The 15206-nt window shown below is 38.0% G+C and overlaps 1 long non-coding RNA gene and 1 other non-coding gene across 3 annotated transcripts; both read right to left on the bottom strand.

Moving 5' to 3' along the window:
• Positions 1–1074: 1074 nt before the first annotated feature.
• LOC126620179 (uncharacterized) lies at positions 1075–10094 on the bottom strand. 2 transcript variants are annotated; one of them, XR_007622268.1, is made up of 9 exons: positions 9761–10094; positions 9518–9677; positions 9344–9437; positions 8586–8644; positions 3430–7642; positions 3187–3346; positions 3013–3081; positions 2256–2314; positions 1075–1306 (listed from the first exon to the last, which is right to left on the bottom strand). It is a non-coding gene; the product is annotated as an uncharacterized LOC126620179 (long non-coding RNA). The 2 variants fall into 2 exon arrangements; XR_007622267.1 differs by having other exon boundaries at positions 9344–9412.
• Positions 10095–13628: 3534 nt separating this feature from the next.
• Positions 13629–13702, bottom strand: TRNAR-UCG (transfer RNA arginine (anticodon UCG)). Its single transcript has one exon. It is a non-coding gene; the product is annotated as a tRNA-Arg (tRNA).
• Between the last annotated feature and the right edge of the window lie 1504 nt (positions 13703–15206).

Genomic DNA, 15206 nt, shown 5'->3' with positions numbered 1-15206 from the left:
TATCATAAAATGGGTACCTCGATTTAATATTTGTACCTAGTATTTATTGTTTTATATTTTAACCTTGTCCTTATATTGTTATAAAGATATCTTATAATTCATATATAATTGTTATATTATACTAAGTATACATAAGTGAGAATATATATACTTAATAGGGATAGGGAGCAGTGTTCTAAAACGCGGTCTAGGCGGCGCCTAGGTGTTTGGCGACGGTGCTTCGCCGCGATTAACTAGAAATCGTTCACTAAATCGGCAAGGACATTAAGCGGTGTAAGGCGGCTGCCTGGGCGGGCTAGGCGGGCTCGGTGGACGCTGGGCGGTTTGGGCAGCCTGGAAAAGAAACTTCAGTCGTGAGACTCACAACCTTTTTGTCTCCCAGAGTCTCGCCGTCTACCTCTTTGTTTACTAGAAGAGAAGTCGAATATCTATGGTGGCGCAAGTTGGATTTGAGATCCAATTTTGAGATTCTGAAAGGGCAAAGAAGAATATGAGGGAAGAGAGTGAGAGGGAGAAAGAGACTAAAAGAACCAATTTTGAGGTTCTGAAAGGACCGGTTGCGTGAAATCCTATTTTTCATGCAAGTTGAAATCCCTGCTTTTCATGGTTGTAATCATGAAAACCACCCCACTTGCGTGAGCTTCTGAAATCCCTGCTTTTATGCAAGTTGATATTTTTGAAAACCACCCCACTTACAAAGGGTCAGATGGTTTTATCATGCCACTTGTGTGGGTTTTTATATTTTAAAAGTTTGGGGTCTATATCTATATCATATGTATATAAATGTTATATAAATTATTTAGATAATATTTTGTTTTTTCCCTAGGCAAGCATATTATATATGTACATAAAACATTCACATATGTATGTTCTTCTATAAGAAATAACATATTATTCAATAATTATTCACATCTGATATAGTAAGTTTAATTAATTCATATAAAATATAAGAAATTTACCTAAATCCGCTTAGGCCGCCTAGGCGCCCGCCTAGCCGCCTAGGCGTTAGGCGCCATCCCACCGCCTGACTAGCACCTAGCGTTTTTTAGAACCTTGATAGGGAGTCTATAAGTATATGTTCTAAGAAATATAATATTTAAATTCTTCTTTGTTTAGTAATTGACACACCCCGTCCCGAAGGAGGGCATGCTGGCCGTCACGTGAGAGTGACGTAACCATTTGCACAGTACGGAAGCTTTAAGATACAATTTAAATTGATACACCCGAAGGTGAGTCCTAATTTTGTCCAATCTGTCAGAACACCGTCGAATTCCTCGTAGTCACCACACCTTTGTGATTCCTGAACCTGGAGGGGCGCAAAACCAAAATTGAGTGGGTCAGTAAAACAATTCTTTTCCAAATCCAAACATTTCTCAAAACGTTGTAACCCCTCTCCGTAAAACCTGTATACTTTCCCAGAAATGTAAAATATAAATATACATATATATTCTCAAAACTTCATTTTTTACTATCTCAACATTATCTCTTTATCAATCATGCCATGCCATGTCATCTCAACATTTCTCATATTAATTATGCCATGCCACATCATCTCAACAGTAATAAGGTATGAATGCATCAACATAATCATATCAGGTGCAAGAAAGTAATCAACCGTAGGCCCTCTAATAGCCCTATACGGTTGAACCTAGAGCTCAAAATCTATCATTATCACTCTACCGGAGTCACCTCTGTGACCCGTCCGGCCTTCTGCACACAAGTTACGCTCTAGTGCTTCTCATAAATCATCTGTGCACATAATCTAAGGTCACCCACCAGTCGGAATCTCACTAACACTCTCGCGACTGGTCTGTCGTACCCACTCCGCGTGGACTGTACGACTAGCATCTACTTGGATCCAAGGCGAGCGTGCGATGCGGTGAATACTATAAGCACTAAACCATGGTGCAGGATTTGAGCTCAATATATATCATCATCATCATAACAGTAATTAAATACTCATATGTGCGTCCACCGCACCATTTCATACATATGCATCATAAATCAATTCTTACCTGTGCGTCCACCGCACCAATTCATACATATGCATCATATATTAATTCATGCATGGCATTTCAACTCACATTTCTATATACTTTTCATATCAATTCTATGCATAGTATTTCACTTCCCGTTTTTCCACATAACTCATATGCATTTCATTTTAAACATAATTTCATGCATTTTCAATTTCTGGGAAAACGTTAAGTATATATATATATATATATATACGGAAAACAAAACTGCCCACTCACCTGGAGTTCGCCCTACAACTCCCTAGCACAATACGCCAAGGCGTCATGACGATCGGCGCCTAAAACAATAATCAATTCCAACCTCAGAATTCATATCGATAGAATATATAACTTATATAAAATACGTCACTACGTAGATTGATCCGGAAGATCCACCCCTCAGATTTTAAATCCATAACTTCCAGAGGTCCACATTATACCTCTAGGACAACATCCTAAAATTTCATTACCATCCAACGGTCGGATCTCCGTCAATTTCCAAAACTAAGTGACGGTTAACATTTTATATTATGGACTTACAATTCCAATTCCGGAAGATCCGTAACTCGGATTCCCAATCCGTAAGTTCCAATAATCCTCAAATATTACGTATTACAACGTATCAAAGTTTGGTGACGATCCAACGGTCGGATCATCAATTCACATTTTCACCTAAATGTGAAAACTATAAAACGTTATTTGAACACCTAACCAACAATCTTCAATAACTTTCTCATACGGTGTTCAATTTAGGTATATGAATATACCACAGCGATCTACTCGACGTCACGGACGTCGACATATTTTTAAAATAATTTAATTTTTATTTTTTATTTTTACTGTAGCACCTTCTTCTTCCTTGGGTCGCCGGACTGGTTTTTCCGGCGGCCGTTTTCTGGGCAGTTTTTCAAATTGCCATAACTTTGTCATTTCTCAACGAAATCAAGTGATTCAAAAACGAAAGTTGTAGCCCTTGAAGAGACAAAGAGAATGGTACCTTTCCCAACACCTAGTTCGCCGTAGTTTGGCCGGAAACTGCCTCGAAAGCCTCAGAGGTCGCCGGAAACTGGGTATTTTTCAAATGAGTATAACTTCTTCAATACTCAACGAAATTGAGTGAAACAAAAAGGAAAGTTGTAGTACTTGACGAGACGAAGAGATTGATACCTACCTCGACGCCTAACTCGCCGGGGATTCGCCGGAAAATGCCTCGAAAGCTCCGGCCAAACTTTGAACTTATCGATCTCCGTGTTCTTACGTCCAAAAACTTCCAACGAAGCACTCCGAGCTTCCTTGGAACCTCACTAAGCTCACTGTGAGCTTGGATTGTCCTAAAACAAAGTCAATTCGAAGATCATGAACAGTGCACTTTCACGGGGAGTTTAGAATCTAGGTTTTCCGAAGTAAAACTTACCTGAAATTGGTGTCTACGTGATCGTGGAGTCTCCAGGAGTTCGATGGTGGTCTTAACTCCGTCGTTGGTGGAAGTTTAAGGTTGTTTTGTGGTTGGTTTGTTCGAACGGAGAAGAAGAGTGACAGAGAGAGAGAGATTCGTGAGGGAGGAGAGAGAGAGACAGTATGCAGAAAATAGGGAGAGGATTGAGGGGTGTGGGGATCCCACGTGTCCAACTCAATCCAAATTGTTAAATTTTCGCCCCTTAGTCCCGTTTAAGGGCATTTTCGTCTTTTCATGTCCTCGGAATTAAAATTCCGGGATGGGCTGTGACAATCTTCCCTCCTTATAGAATTTCGTCCCCGAAATTCCAGCAACCAACTAAATCAACCATACTCCAACAATAGCTTCGGGTAAATCTTTCTCATCCGATTCTCTTTCTCCCACATACTTTTCTACTGAATGATTTCCTTCACAAAGCTTTTACTACTTACTCTGTCTTAATTCTCAGGACCTTCTTTTTCCAATCCAAAGTCGTCCTTGATTCCTTATCAAGTCGAATCCAATTTAATTCTCAATAGTTACACCAGAATCTCATGTGACGAATCTGCCACCTAGTGACAACGCATCGAATCATAAAATATGTTTTGCACCTTAACCAATTCTGAGGGCATCACAAGCTTGTAAGCAACTTCACCAACTTTTCGATAATCACTTAAGTCCGATTAACTTAGGATTTAACTTACCTTCTTTCTCTACCTTGGTTAATTCTTAAATTTCTTCGTCAAGCATTTAAGTTTCAAGTACGACCTTACCAAACAGGCCTAACTTGAAATTTAACAAGTATAACTTCTTCTCGATCTTCCATTCTTAATTTTTCTTCCGTTGGTTTTCAATCCACAAGATGATACTCTTGGCAAACGTGCCAGACATTAATCTTACTGTAGTCTTCTCACCAAGTGCTTCAGTTAGAACAAACTTTACGATCACCCTGATCGTACAATCATGTTCATTAAGCAATACAATTCACTTTCGCTGCCTCATATCAAAATCCTTCCAAGTAATGGATATTGAAGACTTTTTGGATTCGTAAAAATCTTGCATTCTTACCAAATATAATGCCTTCATAACTTCACAGCAAGAATGGTAATCATGATTTCTAAGTCACCCGTAGGGTAATTCATCTTATGAGATTCCATTTATCGTGAAACGTATGCAATCACCCTAACATTTGCATCAACATGCATCCAATACCATTCAAGAAACATCACTAAAAATTTATGATTACCACTATTCTCTGGGAATACCAAAATACGTGCATGAGTGAGGAAATACTTCAGTTGTTGAATCCTTTGCTCACAATTTCCTTCCCACTCATACATAACCTCTTTTCTCAACAGTCTCGTCAATGACAAAGCAATGACTGAAAAATCTTTCACAACCATCCAAGATAGCCTGGTAAGCTAAGAAATTCTGAATCTCAATTACAGCTCGTGGTTGTTCCAATTTCTCAATTTCTGCTATCTTTTAAGGATTCACTTGAATACCTTAAGAATATATAACAAATCTCAGAATGCCACCTGATTCGTCTAACTTTAGCATTTGCTACTTAGCATACAACCAACGTTCTCTCAATCTTTGGTTCACCGACTTAATACGTTTACATGCTCTGCTCTGGCTCAGAATATGCCAGAATATCTTCAATAAAAATGATATCAATCTATCAAGGCATTATTGGAATACTTCATCCATCAACTCATAAAACAGCATGAGTATCCACATAGCATCACCAAACTTCATAAGGACCATAACAAGTCCAGAAAACCATCTTATGATCAACGTCACTTATAATATTCAATTGGTAGTAACCAGATCTCAATTCAATCTTTGAATCTTCGCAATTACTTCTGAGCTGGTTAAATAAACATCAGTACATTACCATGGATAACGGTTCTTAATCGTTACCCGACTCCATTGTCTATAATCAATGAACAATCTCTAAGTCCATTTTCTTCCTCACCAACAAACTGGGGCTCCTCAAAAATGTTGTACTAGGTTGAATGAAACTTTTATCAACCAATTCTTTCAACTGAATTTCCAATTCCCTTAACTCATCCTGAACCAATCTTTAACATAGATTTATACCTGGCAACAAATCAATAGTGAACCTCATATCTCTGCCTGAAGGCAATCCAGGTATACTTTCAGGGAAGACATCAAGAAAAGTCTAACCCCTTTTTGACATTATTCACACTACTCCAAACAACATCATTTAGCACCACACGAGCTAATATTTTTGACAGCCTTTCGAAAACAATCTCTTTGCTCTCACAGCATAAATAACGACCTGACTCAATCCACTTTGCATACTTACAAAAGTAATCTCTGGTCATCCAGATCGATGGAAAGTACTGGTTTCCCTTAACATTCCGTCTTGTCACAATTATAACCAACCAATCTAATGGAAATAATTTAACCGACACAATACATACTCTATTACTACTAAGCATTCTGAATAAGTACAATACTAACATAAAATAATCTACCGGTTTGCTTGCTTAACGAATCCACGAATGAGTTATTAATATTACGGTCTGCAGCCCGCAATACGGATAAATCATCGTTGTCTCGATAAGTAGGCAACCACTCTCAAAGATATAACATTACTATTTTGTTACTCAATGCAAAATACATACACTCGTCTCAACTACATTTATTTACTACTCTCTAGGTAATAACATACATAATAAGAAATATATCAGCCGAAGTCAACTAGAATGACCAATACGGCTGATTCAACTCTTATCTCAATAATACGTCGGCCGGATCCACTCCGCGTGGTCGGTACGGCCGAGCCTATAACTCACCAATTTCTCATGTGTCAATCGAATCCACTTCTCACGGTCTGTACGGCTGAACATATAACTCATCAAATCTCTCTGTACTCACGGTCAATCCGACCAAACTACTAAATCCATAACTCTGCTGAATCAACACTATGATGTCATAGAAAACTGTTGGGTACAACTGATTCTAGGGACGATTCACAATTCTGTGTCCCCTCTGTTCACATAAACACATTCATTAATTTCACACTTCCCAAAGTGTTAATTTTGTACCTGCTGCACAAAGTACATTTCCTTTACTCGAGACACCTTGTCTCAAATATCTGGGATTACCAGTATATCCATCACTTTTACTCTGACCAGCGACATTAAAACCTCAGCTGGAAGAATTAACTCTAGCTTCACTTCTTTCGAAGCTCTGAATCTTTCTATCTCCTTGATATGACGAATCATTAACTTTATCGTCTTCTTTTAATTCCCATTCATTTCTTATTCTTCTTTATTCTCGTTGATCATGTTCTCAGAGTCCTCAAGACTCAACAGCATCTCGTATATTCCTGGTAAGAAGTATAATGGATAGTGGTCACCCAAAATACCACTTCCCTTTTTGCCACCCAGCTTAAAACAACATAACACCTCCACCAATAACAACAATATCTGGATGGAACAAGGCAAGTCTGAAAACTTTCTATAATATCCCTCGATCATCACCTTCCTTGTCTCATATTTGTAAACTCTTGTTTACTACCATCGATAAATGCCGGAGGGATAAACTTTTCCTTAAACAAGTCCTTAAACAATTTTAAATCGGCTGTTCCTCCGGTGACAACAATTAATACTCCTGCTTCCATCAGGATACACGTTCATAACTCAAACCAGGTAGTCATCTCGACCCCTTGTCAGAAGGAAGATTCCTTTGACTTGCATAATCCGAAACATCTTTTCCAAATGGTTAAACTGTTACTTCGCTCCCTCAGGTTCATCATTTCTCTTAAGTGATTCAAATTCAACTCATAACCCATCTTAAAATGTCCCTTTTTATAATAGACTGAATCACCATAATAATAGTTTCCCCTAAACCGTTATATTAGGGAGACTAAATTCCTCTAACTAAGTGGCTTGCTACGAGGCGGTGTAGTTCTGACAGAATTCACTAGAACTTCTCAAAATGTCCAAGATTGCAACCATGCTCTGATACCAACTGACACACCCCGTCCCGAAGGAGGGCATGCTGGCCGTCACGTGAGAGTGACGTAACCATTTGCACAGTACGGAAGCTTTAAGATACAATTTAAATTGATACACCCGAAGGTGAGTCCTAATTTTGTCCAATCTGTCAGAACACCGTCGAATTCCTCGTAGTCACCACACCTTTGTGATTCCTGAACCTGGAGGGGCGCAAAACCAAAATTGAGTGGGTCAGTAAAACAATTCTTTTCCAAATCCAAACATTTCTCAAAACGTTGTAACCCCTCTCCGTAAAACCTGTATACTTTCCCAGAAATGTAAAATATAAATATACATATATATTCTCAAAACTTCATTTTTTACTATCTCAACATTATCTCTTTATCAATCATGCCATGCCATGTCATCTCAACATTTCTCATATTAATTATGCCATGCCACATCATCTCAACAGTAATAAGGTATGAATGCATCAACATAATCATATCAGGTGCAAGAAAGTAATCAACCGTAGGCCCTCTAATAGCCCTATACGGTTGAACCTAGAGCTCAAAATCTATCATTATCACTCTACCGGAGTCACCTCTGTGACCCGTCCGGCCTTCTGCACACAAGTTACGCTCTAGTGCTTCTCATAAATCATCTGTGCACATAATCTAAGGTCACCCACCAGTCGGAATCTCACTAACACTCTCGCGACTGGTCTGTCGTACCCACTCCGCGTGGACTGTACGACTAGCATCTACTTGGATCCAAGGCGAGCGTGCGATGCGGTGAATACTATAAGCACTAAACCATGGTGCAGGATTTGAGCTCAATATATATCATCATCATCATAACAGTAATTAAATACTCATATGTGCGTCCACCGCACCATTTCATACATATGCATCATAAATCAATTCTTACCTGTGCGTCCACCGCACCAATTCATACATATGCATCATATATTAATTCATGCATGGCATTTCAACTCACATTTCTATATACTTTTCATATCAATTCTATGCATGGTATTTCACTTCCCGTTTTTCCACATAACTCATATGCATTTCATTTTAAACATAATTTCATGCATTTTCAATTTCTGGGAAAACGTTAAGTATATATATATATATACGGAAAACAAAACTGCCCACTCACCTGGAGTTCGCCCTACAACTCCCTAGCACAATACGCCAAGGCGTCATGACGATCGGCGCCTAAAACAATAATCAATTCCAACCTCAGAATTCATATCGATAGAATATATAACTTATATAAAATACGTCACTACGTAGATTGATCCGGAAGATCCACCCCTCAGATTTTAAATCCATAACTTCCAGAGGTCCACATTATACCTCTAGGACAACATCCTAAAATTTCATTACCATCCAACGGTCGGATCTCCGTCAATTTCCAAAACTAAGTGACGGTTAACATTTTATATTATGGACTTACAATTCCAATTCCGGAAGATCCGTAACTCGGATTCCCAATCCGTAAGTTCCAATAATCCTCAAATATTACGTATTACAACGTATCAAAGTTTGGTGACGATCCAACGGTCGGATCATCAATTCACATTTTCACCTAAATGTGAAAACTATAAAACGTTATTTGAACACCTAACCAACAATCTTCAATAACTTTCTCATACGGTGTTCAATTTAGGTATATGAATATACCACAGCGATCTACTCGACGTCACGGACGTCGACATATTTTTAAAATAATTTAATTTTTATTTTTTATTTTTTACTGTAGCACCTTCTTCTTCCTTGGGTCGCCGGACTGGTTTTTCCGGCGGCCGTTTTCTGGGCAGTTTTTCAAATTGCCATAACTTTGTCATTTCTCAACGAAATCAAGTGATTCAAAAACGAAAGTTGTAGCCCTTGAAGAGACAAAGAGAATGGTACCTTTCCCAACACCTAGTTCGCCGTAGTTTTGCCGGAAACTGCCTCGAAAGCCTCAGAGGTCGCCGGAAACTGGGTATTTTTCAAATGAGTATAACTTCTTCAATACTCAACGAAATTGAGTGAAACAAAAAGGAAAGTTGTAGTACTTGACGAGACGAAGAGATTGATACCTACCTCGACGCCTAACTCGCCGGGGATTCGCCGGAAAATGCCTCGAAAGCTCCGGCCAAACTTTGAACTTATCGATCTCCGTGTTCTTACGTCCAAAAACTTCCAACGAAGCACTCCGAGCTTCCTTGGAACCTCACTAAGCTCACTGTGAGCTTGGATTGTCCTAAAACAAAGTCAATTCGAAGATCATGAACAGTGCACTTTCACGGGGAGTTTAGAATCTAGGTTTTCCGAAGTAAAACTTACCTGAAATTGGTGTCTACGTGATCGTGGAGTCTCCAGGAGTTCGATGGTGGTCTTAACTCCGTCGTTGGTGGAAGTTTAAGGTTGTTTTGTGGTTGGTTTGTTCGAACGGAGAAGAAGAGTGACAGAGAGAGAGAGATTCGTGAGGGAGGAGAGAGAGAGACAGTATGCAGAAAATAGGGAGAGGATTGAGGGGTGTGGGGATCCCACGTGTCCAACTCAATCCAAATTGTTAAATTTTCGCCCCTTAGTCCCGTTTAAGGGCATTTTCGTCTTTTCATGTCCTCGGAATTAAAATTCCGGGACGGGCTGTGACAGTAATAACTTAACTGTTCAATAAAATACTTCTTGTAAAAATATCAATAACCCGTTGGTTTCACGTACGAAAAAAAAAATTATATATTAATTAATGAATTATGACACAAATTATATATCTATTAATATGTATATGGGAAAGAATAAAAGTAACCAAGAATAAATAAAGTATATTCAACTTCTCCATACTATGAACATGACATCCAACTTACACGTGTATGATACAAGTCAAATCCTAGATGTAGAAATATAAGAAGGTAGATCCTTTCTCCATCGAAAGAAATTGTATGATATTATTGTGGATACACAACATAAAATAAAGAATTAACACGTGTAAGCTAAATTTAAATCATACACGTGTAATATATATATTCAGCTTGTCCATACTACAGACATGACATCCAACGTACACGTGTATGATTTATATTCAGCTTGTCCATTCTACCAACATGACATCTAGCTTACACGTGTATGATATACTATCAGCTTGTAAATATGTCAAGATTACTTAATAATGACATGGTTATACATATATACTTTCAGTTTATCATTATGTCTAGATTACTTTGTAATAATATGATTATATGATTATACAGATATACTACCAGCTTGTCATTATGTTGAGATTACTTTATAATGACATGATTATACAAATATACTCTCAGCTTATGGTTGCGTCAAGATTACTGAGTAATGACATGATTATACAGTCATGCTTTAAGCTTGTTATTACTCCATAATGATATGATTATACAGTTACTCTGTTTGTCATTACTTCAAGATTACACAGTAATGACATGATTATATAGCCATGTTGTCTGCTTGTCATTACTTCGAGACTACTCAGTAATGACATGATTATATTATTATCCAACTTACACTAACTACGGCTAGTGTATGATATTGTATGTTATGTCACCGGAACTAGTATCAATTATAGTGAGCATATTCAACGTTAAGGCATCCGCCCAAAGCTCTAACACATTATCACCAAGCATGTCACGCCTCGATCCCGACATACGTCCAGGATCGACATGTGAAGTCACCAAATACCCGTATCTCAAACATAATTCAATAGAAATCACATTTAATAACCAAGTATACACAATATGGCGCCGCTAGTACGTAAATCGAGAATCTCAACAACACTCAAAGATTAGAAACATACTAGAAGAACTCAGGCTAGTTAACTAAAAAGTCAACCGTCGATCAAGATCGAGGGTAGGGTTCACAACCCTAGAAATCTAAACCGGAAGATCCGCTTATCAGACTTCTGATCCGTAACTTCCCAAAGTCCACATTATGCTTCGAGAACAACATACTAAAACTTCATTATGATCCAACGGTCGGAACTCCACCAATCGCTAAGATTAAGTGGCGATCAACATTTGCTTTTACAAACTTAGAGATCCACTTCGAGAAGATCCGCACATCGGATTCCCGATTCATCAGTTCCTAATGTTCTCAAATATTACATAATATTACAAATTAAAGTTAGGTGTTGATCCAGTGGTCGGATCGTCAACTCATGTAATAGTCAAGTGACAACCAACTAGGCGGTCAATTACGAAACTATGTTAAAACATCAGAATTCCACTAAACGGATGTCAAATATGGAATCGGGGCATCATAACTAGCCTAGGATGGTCCTGTGGGTTCTTTGCCCACGCGCTGCGGTACTCGGCGGCCGGTCGCCCCGACTCGCCGAAAAATTAAACTAATTCCAAAATTTACCAAATTTTACTAGAATGAAGATCTCAATGAGTGGAGCAAGTTTCATACCTATGAATAAATCCAATTTGTCCGGGAAAAGCCTTAAATCTCCATGAATCCGCCGAAAACCCTAGAAATGGGCAGTTTTGATTCGACTTCTCCGGTGCTCCGCTACCTCCGAGGTTGTTTGGGTTTTGTTTCTGGCCTCAAGGAGAGTCTAATGGTGGTGGAGATCAATATGATTGCGTTCGGAAATGGCCGATCACCGACGTGGTCCGTCGTACCTACCAGTGCGATTTTTTGTGATTTCGAGCCTAATTTCTTCGTATTTGGGGTGGAAATGGTAAAGAGAGGGTCATGGAGTACTTCCCAAGTGGTGGCTCGGCCTAAATCGCTGGAATTTTTCCAAAGGAACCAACGGGCTCCATTGTTTCCAATCGTGTTGGGTTGTAAAATAGGTTAATGATGAGGGGGTCTGGGTTGTGTGTTTCCTCCCTCCCTCCTTTCCCTCCTGTTTCTCCCTTCCCATTGGCCCCCTCTCTCTCCCCCCCCCCCCTTCGTTCTGATTGGCCACCCCTAATCCCTCATTTCTCTTATTTTCTTTCAACTCCAACCACCCATCTTTTTCCTTTCTCCATCACAGCCATCCACATGGCGCTTCCAGATTATGATCAAATGATCATTCACCCCTAACTTTGCTTGTGCATATCTTATTCGTTATAATTCCGTTTCATGAACGGTTTATGCCTACAAGTTCGTGAGATCGAACTCTATTCGAAAATATAAATTGTAACCAATTTCCAAACTTCAAATTTTGTAACTAGTTTAATTAAATCTAAATTCAAATAAATTAATATAAATTCCTAAAAAATAATATAAAATCTCAATAATACAAATACGTAGATTATAACAGTGAAATCCAGGAACGGGATTTCACAAAGCAGGTTATCTACTCAGCTTTATTAGTAAAACTTGTATTTCTGAAAATATGCTTTGAACATTATTACACATGTAATAGAGGATCGGAGACCTATTTGGTGTTTTAATTTGGGCTTATCCCGATTTTTGGGGAAGTTGTGCTGAATTTTTGATAAATTGTAATTGTTGGTAACTGTAGTTAAATTTTCAGGCATATCATCACAACTTTGTCAACTAGTGTGTCAAATATGGTATTATGTTAATTAGTGCATTAAGGGTCTACAACTCTACATTTGTAAAACATTATGTATGAGTATATGATCTTCGGAGGAGCAAGAATTTCGTCACAATGAAAACACACCTCATAATTAGTAGCTAGCTCATAATCCTTAGTCTTCTCCTTTGAATTTGATTAAGTTTGATGCACTATAAAGTTATTTTATCACATCTCAGCGACTCAGAGTCAGAATTGATTACTAAAATAAAGATTAGTTAAAGATAAACATACATATTTGGGTCATTCAAACTCATGATCCATAGTTATGACTTTATCTCTGCTATTGAGAATAAGTATTGTAACAATACGTGACATGTTGTCGAAGAAATTTAAGTGACTAACTTATATTTCTTAGTAATGTGACAAACCAAAGACACACATTTATGATAACTAAAAGGAAATTTGAGATATTAATTGCATGTTAAGTCGTAGATATGATTTGAGAAGAGTGTGAGAGAGATGTCTTTCAATTGTTCGTCCTAGAATATGATGTAAAGATTAGCTAGAGTTGCACCAAACTGCTCCCAAATCATAAACCGGGCCAACTTCGGGCCTACCTGGTAATGGACAAGATATATATCCTCATGGACGGCCCAATATAGATCCCGAAAGGATGAATAAAATGTTGAAATAAAAATGCAAACATTGCGACCACAGTGGGAGTCGAACCCACGACCTTTTGATCCGAAGTCAAACGCGCTAATCCACTGCGCTATGCGGTCAACTTGTTAATTTATTGCCCTTGTGTTTTGATAGACACAGAAATCTCTTGAATGAGTTTTGCTTATTTGGGTATGTATTGGTTTTCGTTTCTTGTATTAACATTTATATAGGGTACAAGAAATTATAAGTTTATCAGTAGTTCTTCTAAATGATTGAGATCGGTGTAGTATTTGTTTTAATTCTTGTGAATGACAAATGCGGTATCAATATATTTCTTCACCCCTATAGTAAATGTTATCATTGTATTAAAATTATATATGGATCACGTTCAGTTTAAAATTTGATACATCAAATTTCTTGGCTTTATTAAATGTCAAAATCATGATTGTTTGAAACTCTAGGTTTTGCCCACTTGCCAAGCAATTCAATCGTCCAGTATGTGATGATGAGGAGCCATAAACACTATTTTCATATGATATGACACGACTTTCTGCTTTGAGAAGGAGATCTCATAATTATAAGCTCCCAAAGGCCAACACCCTTAATTACAATATGAATGCATGGTTTTTGTCCAGCTTTAGATGTACAAAATTTCAAACTAAAAAAGTCTGTGCTTTGTTGATATAATTACATCTGGTTATCATATATACATATACATATATTTGTGTATATATCTCTATATAAGTAAGAGAAGTATTATTGACACTCTAAAAATCTCATTTTACATTTTTCACAAGTGTATTTTTCTTTCTAAATATAGAAAGTTTGGAGTGTAGAGTGAGAATTTTGGAGTGCCAATAACAATTCTCTAAAGTAATGGTTTAGAAAGTAATTAAGAGCGGCCCATCCTTCTAGGACGTGACGTGTAGAATACAAACGTTAAATCCACCCCAACCAAATTAGGTTTTTCATTGTAGCAAGTATTGTGCCCACACAAAGATCTGCATGGACCATATATTATATTGTTCATAAATGGTGAACGCTAAAAGTCAACGATGGATGGACTTGGCAAGGGCCGTGTAGCAAGTATTGTGCCCACACAAAGATCTGCATGGACCATATATTATACTGTTCATAAATGGTGAACGCTAAAATTCAACGATGGATGGACTTGGCAAGGGCCATGTACGAGCTGAGTCTGAATCGACAACACAAAATTTTCAATTCAATTATTTAAATTGTAATTAAGAGCATGATGCATTCACTATATGATACTTATGCAACAAGGGTTCACTTCATAACTGGAGAATGAAGAGGGTTGGCACCGTCCGAGTGTATCAGATATACCTCGCGATATTGATCAGACTCAACCCTCAAATTGATGAGCTAGTAAGCTTACTTCAAGGGAAGATGAAATATACACTTTATTGTTGAACTGATAGTTATGATGATTATTGTTTAACAAAAACGGATTAGGATCCTCTCCTGAGCTAAGGGTGAGGATCTTCCTAAGCAAATTCATCGGGCCGTTGAAATTTTATCCAACTGCTACAAACAGGGAGCCATCTAAAAGTTATAATAATTATAACCAGCCCGATGGGCTTGCTCATAAGGATCCTCACC

The sequence above is a fragment of the Malus sylvestris genome, chromosome 4 (genome assembly GCF_916048215.2).
Source record: "Malus sylvestris chromosome 4, drMalSylv7.2, whole genome shotgun sequence".
Classification (NCBI taxonomy): Eukaryota; Viridiplantae; Streptophyta; class Magnoliopsida; order Rosales; family Rosaceae; genus Malus; species Malus sylvestris.
The sequence above is the reverse complement of the archived record's forward strand: the minus strand, read 5'-3'. Positions and strand labels throughout refer to the sequence as shown.